A 12,909-nucleotide genomic window follows, 5' to 3' on the forward strand; every position below is an offset into this window, starting at 1 on the left:
TCATTCATTCCTGTGCTCCCAATAGTTATTAATGGGGCGCGCTTTTTGGCATCTAGCGTTGCCACGGTAACGCTTTTGACTGAGAATAGTAATGCCCTTCGAGGCAAGATGGAGACGCATCTAACGATGTATGCCTTGCATGGGTGCATGTTCCGGTTCAGGCTACGTTAACGGATAGGTTTTTTTTTTCACCATGGTACAAAACCCCATCCGAATGAATGGGGCCATTTGGCCTGGATTTTGACATAACATTTCCTTAAATGCCAGCTTCATGAAATTTGAGTATGTTGAAGTCCACAGCGTGCCGAGTCAGGGGACATTTGTACGATGTCTCTACGATAACCTGTTGCCTAGCAACAAGCGTCCAAATTCAAACAGAAATTTAAAAAAAAATGAAAGGCCAATATCGCAAAAACTGTAATAATTAGCATAATGAGGTTGTACGTAGTGTTAGGGACAATCGGGCCGAGTGTTTGAAAGTTTGAACGATGTCTCTACGATAAAGTTCGACCGAGCAATAAGCGTCTGAATTTTTGCCTTTTTTTTTGCTTTTTGGCATCTAGCGTTGCCACGGTAACACTTTTGACTGAGAAAAGTAATGCCCATCGAGGCACGATGGAGACGCATCCAACAATGTATGCCATGCATGGGTGCACGTTCCGGTTCGGGCAGCATTAACAGATTGTTTATTCACATGGTCCCCCATACAAATGCATTGGTTTTTGTTGCCATGGTAACAAGCCCCATAGGATAGAATGGGACAATTTGGCTTTAATATCTCAAAAGCTGTAAACGACAGCGTAATGTGACCTCAGTATGTTGTAGTCCACATGAAGCTGAGTCTTTTAACGTTGGAACCAAGTCTCTGCGATACCGCGTTGCCGCGCAACAAGCATCCGAAGTTCCGTTAGCATCAAAATGAACAATGTGGAATATCTCAAAAACCGTAATAGCAAGCATGACGAGACTAAAATATGTTGCAGTACAAAGCGTCCCGGGTTGGTCAATGTTGTAATGATGTCTGTACGATAAACCGTTGCCTAGCAACAAGCGTCCAAAACAAAAGTGATTTTTTTTTTTAAATTGAAAGTTAAATATCGCAAAAACCGTAATAACTAGCATGATGAAGTTGTATGGTCCTTTAAAGACTATCGGGCCGAGTGTTTCAAAGTTTGAACGATGTCTCTACGATAAAGTTTGGCCGAGCAATAAGCGCGGGAATTTTCGCCTTTTTTTTTGCTTTTTGGCAACTAGCGTTGCCACGGTAACCCCTATTACGGAGAAAAGTAATGCCCATCGAGGCAAGATGGAGACGCATCCAACGATGTATGCCATGCATGGGTGCACATTGCGGTTCGGGCCGCATTAACGGACGAAAAAAAGTGCGGAATAAGAATAATAATAATAAAAATAACTAGAAAATTTCTGGAAATTTTGATATGGGCATGCCCTACCGCCCATTCGTCCCCTCTCGCCGCTTTGGTTTGGGGCTGTAGTGGTTGTGTTCGGGGTGGTTCTATGTCAGTTTGAGGTGTTTTTACGCTTGTATTGCATTCATTCCTGTGCTCCCAATAGCTATTAATGGGGCGCGCTTTTTGCCGTCTAGCGTCCCCACTGTAACACTTTTGACTGAGAAAAGTAATGCCCATCGAGGCACGATGGAGAAGCATCTAACGGTGTATGCCGTGCATGGGTGCACGTTCCGGTTCAGACTACGTTAACGGATAGGGTTTTTTTCCACCATGGTAAAAAAAACCCATCCGAATGAATGGGGCCATTTGGCATGGATTTTACATTAAAGCTTCCTTAAATCACAGCTTCATGAAATTTGAATATGTTGAAGATCACAGCTTGCCGAGTCGGGGAACATTTGTATCATGTCTCTACGATAATCTGTTGCCTAGCAACAAGCATCCAAAGTCAAACGGAAATTAAATAAAAAAAGAAAGGTCAATATCGCAAAAACTTTAAAAGTTGACATAATGAGGTTCTAGGGTCCGTTAGTGCCAATGAGGCCGAGTGTTTGAAAGTTTGAACGATGTCTCTACGATAAAGTCCGGCCGAGCAATAAGCGTCTGAATTTTCGCCTTTTTTTTTGCTTTTTGGCATCTAGCGTTGCCACGGTAAAACTTTTGACTGAGAAAAGTAATGCCCATTGAGGCACGATGGAGACGCATCCAACGATATATGCCATGCATGGGTGCACATTGCGGTCCGAGCAGCATTAACAGATTGTTTATTCACATGCTCCCCCATCCAAATGCATAGGTTTTTGTTGCCATGGTAACAAGCCCCATAGGATAGAATGGGACAATTTAGCTTCAATAGACCTCAGTATGTTGTAGTCCACATCAAGCTGAGTCTTTTAACGTTGGAACCAAGTCTCTACGATACTGCGTTGCCGCGCAACAAGCATCCAAAGTTCCGTTAGCATCAAAATGAGAAGAGTGAAATATCTCAAAAACCGTAATAGCTAGCATGACGGGACTAAAATATGTTGCAGTACAAAGCGTCCCGGGTTGGTCAATGTTGTAATGATGTCTGTACGATAAACCGTTGCCTAGCAACAAGCGTCCAAAATAAAAGTGATTTTTTTTTTAAATTGAAAGTTAAATATCGCAAAAACCGTAATTACTAGCATGATGAAGTTGTATGGTCGTTTAAAGACTATCGGGCCGAGTGTTTCAAAGTTTGAACGATGTCTCTACGATAAAGTTCGGCCGAGCAATAAGCGCGGGAATTTTCGCCTTTTTTTTTGCTTTTTGGCAACTAGCGTTGCCACGGTAACCCCTATTACTGAGAAAAGTAATACCCATCGAATCACGATGGAGACGCATCCAACGATGTATGCCATGTATGGGTGCATGTTGCGGTTCGGGCCGTATTAACGGACGAAAAAAAGTGCGGAATAAGAATAATAATAATAATAATAACTAGAAAATTTCTGGAAATTTTGATATGGGCATGCCCTACCGCCCATTCGAGCCCTCTCGCTGCTTTGGTTTGGGGCTGCAGTGTTTGTGTTCGGGGCGGTTTTATGTCAGTTTGAGGTGTTTACGGTTGTATTTCATTCATTCCTGTGCTCCCAATAGCTATTAATGGGGCGCGCTTTTTGCCGTCTAGCGTCCCCACGGTAACGCTTTTGACTGAGAAAAGCAATGGCCATCGAGGCACGATGGAGACGCATCCAACGATGTATGCCATGCATGGGTGCACGTTCCGGTTCAGGCTACGTTAACGGATAGTTTTTTTTTCCACCATGGTTTTAAAAAACCCATCCGAATGAATGGGGCCATTTGGCATGGATTTTACATTAAACTTTCCTTAAATCACAGCTTCATGAAATTTTAATACGTTGAAGGTCACAGCGTGCCGAGTCAGGGAACATTTGTATGATGTCTCTACGATAATCTGTTGCCTAGCAACAAGCGTCCAAAGTCAAACGGAAATTAAAAAAAAAATGAAAGGTCAATATCACAAAAACTTAAAAAAATGGCATAATGAGGTTCTAGGCTCCGTTAGTGCCAATCGGGCCGAGTGTTTGAAAGTTTGAACTATGTCTCTACGATAAAGTCCGGCCGAGCAATAAGCGTCTGAATTTTCGCCTTTTTTTTGGCTTTTTGGCATCTAGCGTTGCCACGGTAGCACTTTTGACTGAAAAAAGTAATGCCCATCGAGGCACGATGGAGACGCATCCAACGATATATGCCATGCATGGGTGCACATTGCGGTCCGAGCAGTATTAACAGATTGTTTATTCACATGCTCTCCCATACAAATGCATAGGTTTTTGTTGCCATGGTAACAAGCCCCATAGGATAGAATGGGACAATTTGGCTTTAATATCTCAAAAGCTGTAAACGACAGCGTAATGAGACCTCAGTATGTTGTAGTCCACATCAACCTGAGTCTTTTAACGTTGGAACAAAGTCTCTGCGATACCGCGTTGCCGCGCAACAAGCATCCGAAGTTCCGTTAGCATCAAAATGAACAATGTGGAATATCTCAAAAACCGTAATAGCAAGCATGACGAGACTAAAATATGTTGCAGTACAAAGCGTCCCGGGTTTGTCAATGTTGTAATGATGTCTGTACGATAAACCGTTGCCTAGCAACAAGCGTCCAAAATAAAATAGATTTTTTTTTTAAATTGAAAGTTAAATATCGCAAAAACCGTAATAAGTAGCATGATGAAGTTTTATGGTCCTTTAGTGACTATCGGGCCGAGTGTTTGAAAGTTTGAACGATGTCTCTACGATAAAGTTCGGCCGAGCAATAAGCGTGGGAATTTTCGCCTTTTTTTTTGCTTTTTGGCAACTAGCGTTGCCACGGTAACCCCTATTACGGAGAAAAGTAATGCCCATCGAATCACGATGGAGACGCATCCAACGATGTATGCCATGCATCGGTGCACGTTGCGGTTCGGGCCGTATTAACGGACGAAAAAAAGTGCGGAATAAGAATAATAATAACTAGAAAATTTCTGGAAATTTTGATATGGGCATGCCCTACTGCCCATTCGAGCCTTCTCGCTGCTCTGGTTTGGGGCTGTAGTGTTTGTGTTCGGGGTGGTTTTATGTCAGTTTGAGGTGTTTATGGTTGTATTTCATTCATTCCTGTGCTCCCAATAGCTATTAATGGGGCGCGCTTTTTGCCGTCTAGCGTCCCCACGGTAACGCTTTTGACTGAGAAAAGTAATGCCCATCGAGGCACGATGGAGACGCATCCAACGATGTATTCCATGCATGGGTGCACGTTCCGGTTCAGGCTACGTTAACGGATAGGTTTTTTTTCCACCATGGTTTAAAAAAACCCATCCGAATGAATGGGGCCATTTGGCATGGATTTTACATTAAACTTTCCTTAAATCACAGCTTCATGAAATTTTAATACGTTGAAGGTCACAGCGTGCCGAGTCAGGGAACATTTGTATGATGTCTCTACGATAATCTGTTGCCTAGCAACAAGCGTCCAAAGTCAAACGGAAATTTTAAAAAAAATGAAAGGTCAATATCGCAAAAACTTAAAAAAAATGGCATAATGAGGTTCTAGGCTCCGTTAGTGCCAATCGGGCCGAGTGTTTGAAAGTTTGAACTATGTCTCTAGGATAAAGTCCGGCCGAGCAATAAGCGTCTGAATTTTTGCCTTTTTTTTGGCTTTTTGGCATCTAGCGTTGCCACGGTAACACTTTTGACTGAAAAAAGTAATGCCCATCGAGGCACGATGGAGACGCATCCAACGATATATGCCATGCATGGGTGCACATTGCGGTCCGAGCAGTATTAACAGATTGTTTATTCACATGCTCTCCCATACAAATGCATAGGTTTTTGTTGCCATGGTAACAAGCCCCATAGGATAGAATGGGACAATTTGGCTTTAATATCTCAAAAGCTGTAAACGAGAGCGTAATGAGACCTCAGTATGTTGTAGTCCACATCACCCTGAGTCTTTTAACGTTGGAACAAAGTCTCTGCGATACTGCGTTGCCGCGCAATAAGCATCCGAAGTTCCGTTAGCATCAAAATGAACAATGTGGAATATCTCAAAAACCGTAATAGCAAGCATGACGAGACTAAAATATGTTGCAGTACAAAGCGTCCCGGGTTGGTCAATGTTGTAATGATGTCTGTACGATAAACCGTTGCCTAGCAACAAGCGTCCAAAATAAAAGTGATTTTTTTTTTAAATTGAAAGTTAAATATCGCAAAAACCGTAATAACTAGAATGATGAAGTTGTATGGTCCTTTAAAGACTATCGGGCCGAGTGTTTCAAAGTTTGAACGATGTCTCTACGATAAAGTTCGGCCGAGCAATAAGCGCGGGAATTTTCGCCTTTTTTTTTGCTTTTTAGCAACTAGCGTTGCCATGGTAACCCCTATTACTGAGAAAAGTAATACCCATCGAATCACGATGGAGACGCATCCAACGATGTATGCCATGCATGGGTGCACGTTGCGGTTCGGGCCGTATTAACGGACGAAAAAAAGTGCGGAATAATAAGAATAACTAGAAAATTTCTGGAAATTTTGATATGGGCATGCCCTACCGCCCATTCGACCCCTCTCGCTGCTTTGGTTTGGGGCTGTAGTGGTTGTGTTCGGGGTGGTTCTATGTCAGTTTGAGGTGTTTACGGTTGTATTGCATTCATTCCTGTGCTCCCAATAGTTTATAATGGGGTGCGCTTTTTGGCATCTAGCGCCCCCCACGGTGACACTTTTGACTGAAAAAAGTAATGCCGATCGAGGCAACATGGAGACGCATCTAACGATGTATGCCGTGCATGGGTGCACGTTGCGGTTCAGGCTACGTTAATGGATAGGTTTTTGTTTCACCGTGGTAAAAAATCCCATCCGAATGAATGGGGCCATTTGGCATGGATTTTGACATAAAATTTCCTTAAACCCCAGCTTCATGAAATTTGAATATGTTGACGGCCACAGCGTGCCGAGTCGGGGAACATTTGTACGATGTCTCTACGATAATCTGTCGCCTAGCAACAAGCGTCCAAAGTCAAATGGAAATAAAAAAAAAAAATGAAAGGTCAATATCGCAAAAATTTTAATAATTGGCATAATGAGCTTGTACGGCCCGTTAGTGCCAATCGGGCCGAGTGTTTGAAAGTTTGAACGATGTCTCTACGATAAAGTTCGACCGAGCAATAAGCGTCTGAATTTTTGCCTTTTTTTTTGCTTTATGGCATCTAGCGTTGCCACAGTAACACTTTTGACTGAGAAAAGTAATGCCCATCGAGGCACGATGGAGACGCATCCAACGATGTATGCCATGCATGGGTGCACATTCCGGTTCGGGCAGCATTAACAGATTGTTTATTCACATGGTCCCCCATACAAATGCATTGGTTTTTGTTGCCATGGTAACAAGCCCCATAGGATAGAATGGGACAATTTGGCTTTAATATCTCAAAAGCTGTAAACGACAGCGTAATAAGACCTCAGTATGTTGTAGTCCACATGAAGCTGAGTCTTTTAACGTTGGAACTAAGTCTCTGCGATACCGTGTTGCCGCGCAACAAGCATCCGAAGTTCCGTTAGCATCAAAATGAACAATGTGGAATATCTCAAAAACCGTAATAGCAAGCATGACGAGACTAAAATATGTTGCAGTACAAAGCGTCCCGGGTTGGTCAATGTTGTAATGATGTCTGTACGATAAACCGTTGCCTAGCAACAAGCGTCCAAAATAAAAGTGATTTTTTTTTTAAATTGAAAGTTAAATATCGCAGAAACCGTAATAACTAGCATGATGAAGTTGTATGGTCCTTTAAAGACTATCGGGCCGAGTGTTTCAAAGTTTGAACGATGTCTCTACGATAAAGTTCGGCCGAGTAATAAGCGCGGGAATTTTCGCCTTTTTTTTGGCTTTTTGGCAACTAGCGTTGCCACGGTAACCCCTATTACGGAGAAAAGTAATGCCCATCGAGGCAAGATGGAGACGCATCCAACGATGTATGTCATGCATGGGTGCACGTTGCGGTTCGGGCCGCATTAACGGACGAAAAAAAGTGCGGAATAAGAATAATAATAACTAGAAAATTTCTGGAAATTTTGATATGGGCATGCCCTACCGCCCATTCGTCCCCTCTTGCTGCTTTGGTTTGGGGCTGCAGTGGTTGTGTTTGGGGTGGTTCTATGTCAGTTTGAGGTGTTTTTACGCTTGTATTTCATTCATTCCTGTGCTCCCAATAGTTATTAATGGGGCGCGCTTTTTGGCATCTAGCGTTGCCACGGTAACGCTTTTGACTGAGAATAGTAATGCCCATCGAGGCAAGATGGAGACGCATCTAACGATGTATGCCGTGCATGGGTGCATGTTCCGGTTCAGGCTATGTTAACGGATAGGTTTTTTTTTTCACTGTGGTACAAAACCCCATCCGAATGAATGGGGCCATTTGGCCTGGATTTTGACATAAAATTTCCTTAAATCCCAGCTTCATGAAATTTGAGTATGTTGAAGTCCACAGCGTGCCGAGTCAGGGGACATTTGTACGATGTCTCTACGATAACCTGTTGCCTAGCAACAAGCGTCCAAATTCAAACAGAAATAAAAAAGAAAATGAAAGGCCAATATCGCAAAAACTGTAATAATTAGCATAATGAGGTTGTAGGGTCTGTTAGTGCCAATTGGGCCGAGTGTTTGAAAGTTTCAACGATGTCTCTACGATAAAGTCCGGCCGAGCAATAAGCGTCCGAATTTTTGCCTTTTTTTTTGCTTTTTGGCGTCTAGCGTTGCCACGGTAACACTTTTTACTGAGAAAAGTAATGCCAATCGAGGAACGATGGAGACGCATCCAACGATGTATGCCATGTATGGGTGCATGTTCCGGTTCAGGCTATGTTAAAGGATAGGTTTTTTTTTCACCATGGTACAAAACCCCATCCGAATGAATGGGGCCATGTGGCCTGGATTTTGACATAAAATTTCCTTAAATCCCAGCTTCATGAAATTTGAGTATGTTGAAGTCCACAGCGTGCCGAGTCGGGAAACATTTGTACGATGTCTCTACGATAACCTGTTGCCTAGCAACAAGCGTCCAAAGTCAAACGGAAAAAAAAAAAAAAATGAAAGGTCAATATCACAGAAACTGTAATACTTGGCATAATGAGCTTGTACGTACCATTAGGGACAATCGGGCCGAGTGTTTGAAAGTTTGAACGATGTCTCTACGATAAAGTTCGGCCGAGCAATAAGCGTGGGAATTTTCGCCTTTTTTTTTGCTTTTTGGCAACTAGCGTTGCCACGGTAACCCCTATTACGGAGAAAAGTAATGCCCATCGAGGCATGATGGAGACGCATCCAACGATGTATGCCATGCATGGGTGCACGTTCCGGTTCGGGCCGTATTAACGGACGAAAAAAAGTGCGGAATAAGAATAATAATAAGAAAAGGGAAACCTTTTCTAGATACTAATATATCGCCTTCATTTTCATGTTTTTCCTCGTTTTTCCGGCCGTGTTTTAGTTTTTGGGGATTTTTTTTTTCCACATCCGAGCGGGGTCATGCTGTACACCCGCTGGTGCGCAGTGGGACTTTTGCGATTTTAGCTTGTTAGCAACATTGCCTTTTGGGCCATTCTGGACGATTGCAATATGGTCATGCCATTACTTGGCATGCCCATAATAATAATAAGAAAAGGGAAACCTTTCTAGATACTAATTTAACGCCTTCATTTTTCAGGTTTTCTCGGCCGTGTTTCATTTTTTGGGGATTTTTTTTTTCCACAACAGAGCGGGGTCATGCTTTACACCCGCTGGTGTGACGTGGGACCTTTGCGACTTTAGCATGTTAGCGAAACGCTAGCAACATTGCCTTTTGGGCCATTCTGGACGATTGCAATATGGTCATGCCACTACTTGGCATGCCCATAATAATAAGAAAAGGGAAACCTTTTCTAGATACTAATATATCGCCTTCATTTTCATGTTTTTCCTCATTTTTTCGGCCGTGTTTTACTTTTTGGGGATTTTTTTTTTCCACATCAGTGCGGGGTCATGCTGTACACCCGCTGGTGCGCAGTGGGACTTTTGCGACTTTAGCATGCTAGCAGCATTGCCCTTTGGGCCATTCTGGACGATTGCAATATGGTCATGCCACTACTTGGCATGCCCATAATAATAATAATAAAAATAAGAAAAGGGAAACCTTTTCTGGGTACTAATTTACGCCTTCATTTTCATGTTTTTCATCATTTTTTCGGCCGTGTTTTACTTTTTGGGGATTTTTTTTTTCCACATCAGTGCGGGGTCATGCTGTACACCCGCTGGTGTGCAGTGGGACTTTTGCGACTTTAGCATGCTAGCAGCATTGCCCTTTGGGCCATTCTGGACGATTGCAATATGGTCATGCCACTACTTGGCATGCCCATAATAAGAAAAGGGAAACCTTTTCTGGGTACTAATTTACGCCTTCATTTTCATGTTTTTCCTCATTTTTTCGGCCGTCTTTTACTTTTTGGGGATTTTTTTTTTCCACATCAGTGCGGGGTCATGCTGTACACCCGCTGGTGCGCAGTGGGACTTTTGCGACTTTAGCATGCTAGCAGCATTGCCCTTTGGGCCATTCTGGACGATTGCAATATGGTCATGCCACTACTTGGCATGCCCATAAAAATAATAAGAAAAGGGAAACCTTTCTAGATACTAATTTAACGCCTTCATTTTTCAGGTTTTCTCGGCCGTGTTTCATTTTTTGGGGATTTTTTTTTCCCACAACAGAGCGGGGTCATGCTTTACACCCGCTGGTGCGCAGTGGGACCTTTGTGACTTTAGCATGTTAGCGAAACGCTAGCAACATTGCCTTTTGGGCCATTCTGGACGATTGCAATATGGTCATGCCACTACTTGGCATGCCCATAATTAAAGCTGCAAGCAGCAATGAACGGGCCCTCGCACTCACGGCCACCGCCCCCCATAAGTATCAGAAATGACACCACCCACGACTTCCTATGTCAAACCATTGAAAAGTTATAGCAGAAAAAAGGGACAACCAATCAGAAGAAGGGGCGGGGCTAATTCAGGCCAATGAAGGTCAAGGACTCCATACAGAATCTGATGACACCACCCACGACTCTCTATGTCAAACCATTCCAAAGTTATAGCAGAAAATCGGGACAACCAATCAGAAGAAGGGGCGGGGCTAATTAAGGCCAACGAAGCTTAAGGACTCATTACAGAGTCCCATGACACCACCCACAACTTCCTATGTCAAACCATTCAAAAGTTATAGCAGAAAAAAGGGACAACCAATCAGAAGAAGGGGCGGGGCTAATTTAAGCCAATGAAGGTCAAGGGCTCCATAAAGAATCTGATGACAACACCCACGACTCTCTATGTCAAACCATTCCAAAGTTATAGCAGAAAATCGGGACAACCAATCAGAAGAAGGGGCGGGGCTAATTAAGGCCAAGAAGCTTAAGAACTCATTACAGAGTCCCATGATACCACCCATGACTTCCTATGTCAAACCATTCAAAAGTTATAGCAGAAAAAAGGGACAACCAATCAGAAGAAGGGGCGGGGCTAATTAAGGCCAACGAAGCTTAAGGACTCATTACAGAGTCCCATGACACCACCCACAACTCTCTATGTCAAACCATTCAAAAGTTATGGCAGAAAATCGGGACAACCAATCAGAAGAAGGGGCGGGGCTAATTAAGGCCAACGAAGCTTAAGGACTCATTACAGAATCCCATGAAACCACCCACAACTTCCTATGTCAAACCATTCAAAAGTTATGGCAGAGAAAAGTATTCTAGGGGGCGCTGTTGAGCCGTTAGGCCACGCCCATTAATGCAAACCATGAAATATCAAATTTATCGCCAAGTCTGTCTTGCATGCAAAATTTGGTGACTTTTGGAGAACTATCAAATATGGACCAATCACATTTCAAAATGGCCGACTTCCTGTTCGGTTTCGGCCATGGCTCCAAGAGACTTTTCTTTAAGTTGTGCCATGATACAGGTGTGTAGCGATTTTCGTGCATGTACGTCAAACCGTATTATGGGGCTTGAGGCACAAAGTTTTCCGGGGGGCGCTGTTGAGCCATTTTGCCACGCCCATTAATCCAAACCATGAAATATCAAATTTATCGCCAGGCCTGGCTTGCATGCAAAATGTGGTGCCTTTTGGGGAACTATCAAATATGGACCAATCAGATGAAGGGGGGTGCGCTTGTTGGCGTCTAGCGTCGCCACGGTAACACTTTTGAAAGAGAAAAGTAATGCGCGTAGTCGCAGGATGGAGACGGACATTTTGATGTATAACACATCTGGGTTCATGATACGGTTCGGGCCGTATTAATTCTCGAAGGAATGGCATATATTGCTCCAAAATTACGCGATTAATTAAGAATGTTCAAAATGGCCGACTTCCTGTTCGGTTTCGGCCATGGCGCCAAGAGACTTTTCTTTAAGTAAAGACATGATAAATAAGTGTACCGATTTTCGTTCATGTACGTCAAAGCATATTATGGGGCTTGAGGCGCAAAGTTTTTTCTGTCTGAACCAATCAGATGAAGGGTGGGCGCGCTTTTTGGCGTCTAGCGTCGCCACGGTAACGCTTTTGAGAGAGAAAAGTAATGCGTGGTGTCGGAGGATGGAGACGCACATTTTGATGTATAACACACCTGGGTGCTCGTTACGGTTCGGGCCGTATTAACTGCCGAAGGAATGGCATAAATTTCGCCAAAATGACACGACCAATTCAAAATGGCCGACATCCTGTTCGGTTTCGGGCATGACTACAAGAGACTTTTCTTTAAGTTGCGTCATGATACAGGTGTGTACTGATTTTCGTGCATGTACGTCAAACCGTATCGTGGGGCTTGAGGCACAAAGTTTTCAAGGGGGCGCTGTTGAGCCATTTTACCACGCCCATTAATGCAAACCATTAAATATCAAATTTTTCGCCAGGCCTGGCATGGGTGCAAAATTTGGTGACTTTTTGGGCACGTTTAGGGGGGCAAAAAGGCCCTCCTTTCGTCAGAAAAATAATAATAATAATAATTAAAGCTGCAAGCAGCGATGAACGGGCCCTCGCACTCACGGCCACCGCCCCCCATAAGCATATCAGAAATGACACCACCCACGACTCTCTATGTCAAACCATTCAAAAGTTATGGCAGAGAAAAGTATTCTAGGGGGCGCTGTTGAGCCGTTAGGCCACGCCCATTAATGCAAGCCATGAAATATCAAATTTATCGCCAAGCCTGGCTTGCATGCAAAATTTGGTGACTTTTGGAGAACTATCAAATATGGACCAATCAGATGAAGGGGGGGCGCGCCTTTTGGCGTCTAGCGTCGCCACGGTAACACTTTTGAAAGAGAAAAGTAATGCGCGTAGTTGCAGGATGGAGGCGCACATTTTGATGTATAACACACTTGGGGACAT

Source organism: Cololabis saira, chromosome 1 (assembly GCF_033807715.1).
Source record: "Cololabis saira isolate AMF1-May2022 chromosome 1, fColSai1.1, whole genome shotgun sequence".
Lineage (NCBI taxonomy): Eukaryota > Metazoa > Chordata > Actinopteri > Beloniformes > Belonidae > Cololabis > Cololabis saira.